Raw genomic sequence first — 2,870 nt, 5'->3', positions numbered from 1 at the left:
TACTTTTGAATCATTTTGGAATATTTTTTTTTCTAGTTAATATTGGTTAATTTTTGTTTATTTTCAGATCATTAAAATATACATATATATATATATATATATATATATATATATATCATAATGCACATGCATATATAAACATGTATATATAGATACATCTATAGATATGCATGTACACACACACACACATGCACACACATAAATATTTGTACGCACTCTCCCAATCCGTATACAGATTCCATGGTTGTAGTTAGTACTACCTTTCTTCACACATTTGTTTGCAAACATTATTCACTCCTCGTCCTATTGATTATGTGATTCCGACAACTTATTCACGAATGAACTTGAATGCAATTGGTCGACTTACATAGACACACAAATTCACACGCGCGTACGCGTATATATTTACTGACACCTATACATATATGTTTGTATGTTATATATGTTCGATTTTGTCAATGCGCGTGTATGTATATATGTTTCTGTATATCTATGTGCATATATAAGTATATACGTTTATCTGCTTATACATGCATACAGATACATATATAATACACACGTATATGTAAAGCATACATGAATATATACATGTGCCTGTGCATATGTGTGTATCCCTGTGTGTAAACATTTGAATGTTGTGTGTTTTCTTTAAACTGTATTGAAGAAGTAATGGAATTTAAATCTTGTATCTATAGCTTTAGGAAAGAAAGTAATGTATAGTTTGTTTAGACAGCACGCAATTTGATACATTACATTATATTTCCTAGTATCGTATATATTTCATTATATTTTTTGTACTAATTTCTGGTTTGTATAAATTTTGACCCAAAGGCATGATTTTTTCTCGTAATCTGGTTAATCATTTTAAAATCGAGCACATTGTATTTTATTTTTTTAGCAATAACATTAGGTAAGAGATATAATACAGACACCCAGAAGACAGGATTAACTATCAGGATATTAACTCGGCATTCAGATCGATCTATATGCGTATATGTTTTCTTTGTATTAACATCTTTATCTTCTCTGGAAATGCACGTATTCGACTGAGATAGATATTAACCAAGTTTGCTGCTCGTATTTTATCTTATACTCTTCTACATTTCTGGAAAATAAACTTTTATATGTAGATGATGAATGAACGAACATTGGCTGATATTACATTAATCTAATATTTGATAATAAAATCTTTTTACGGCATTTTCTACATGTATTCTATAATGGAGAAAGCTTTTACATAATAAATGGTCAGCTGTATATGGCATTGTAGAGCGCTGGTAACGGAATAAATAAATGTATTACTGGTAAAATGTACTTATAACCTGCTATACAGTTCAAAGAAGTTAATTACTTAATGTCCATAATAACATGTATCATTCCATTGTTATTTAATATAAATAAACAGAATAATTAATGTGGTGAAATGAGTTTTGATCTAATTCATAATTTTGGATTGTGTGAACAAGGAAAACCAAGTGATAAAGATGACAGCTTTTTCCTTTATTTAGAAATAGATTATGGTGTATAAGACTTGTATCATGTATATAAATATCCCATAATTCATGTATATTTCAAATATATTTTCTTTTGTTAGTAGGCTTTGAGTTACTAGAATATGTAATATTAAAATTGTAACACAACTTATATATATCCTTTATCTAGCAGGTCTGAAACAGCACAATTTATCTCATTATGTTTCCCAAAAGCTGTAAATAATAAAATCATATATTCAGGATAAAGTACAATATTCCAGAAACATTCATCATTGAATTACAAGTGTGGTCGTAAAATAATGGACTCAAACACGCTAGAACATCGGATGTTACTCTCATAGATAAAAGTCGAAAGGTCCGTTAATATTGTCACGATTTATTAAAGTATTGTAAATATTGGTTTATCATCTAATCTCGCGAATCACGAACTGCAGAGTAAACTGATATGAGCTTTAAATAGTTAGGCAAATCGCCTAACAACGAAATGAAGTCCTTAAAAGACGATAAATCGATCCAGATCCTTTGATATTCATTAGCAGTATCTAAACCGCTGTCATCTACGTTAGCTTATTTTATATTATCAAATTTTGTATCAAATACATATTCAAGTCAAGGTTCCTGGTGTGTAATAAGATCAGTACTTGGTTGCTCTTTATGTGCGGTTGCTCTTATACACACACACGTGTATGTATGTGTGTGAGTTCGTATGCATGTATGTATGTATGTATGTAGGTATGTATATACACATATATATATGTACATACATATATACATATATATATATATGTATATATATATATATATATATATATATATATATATATATATATATATATATATATATATATAAGTATATATATATACATATACATTTATTACATATATAATAGGAGGAATATACACAAAGGTGGATTCCTAATATGCTACAAGACACTAAATCTGCTGCGGAGGTTAAGCACACACTATTACACATGTGCTACTATCCACTCATAGACAAGTACATCGACGTACACATAAAATACACACGCATACATTACTACTCACAAGGACACACTTACATATATATACATACATATAGGGAAAACTGCTTCGTAACTTCCAGCTTCTATATCCAGATTAATATTAAACATCCATACCGATAACAAATGATGCACTTGCTTTTGTGAGTAAACGTCTTAGTGACAATCTGGATAAGTTAGTGTTTTCAGAACAAAGCAACTAAATAATTAACACGCTACAAATACAATCTTCAAGTGAAACAACATGTGTGTGTGTGTGTGTGTATGTGTGTGCTTGTGTATGTGTGCGTGCGTGTGCGTGTTTGTGTGTGTGTGTATATGTGTATATATATATATATATATATATATATATATATAT

This window comes from Octopus bimaculoides, chromosome 15 (assembly GCF_001194135.2).
Source record: "Octopus bimaculoides isolate UCB-OBI-ISO-001 chromosome 15, ASM119413v2, whole genome shotgun sequence".
NCBI lineage: Eukaryota > Metazoa > Mollusca > Cephalopoda > Octopoda > Octopodidae > Octopus > Octopus bimaculoides.
This window is presented reverse-complemented; position numbering follows the sequence as displayed.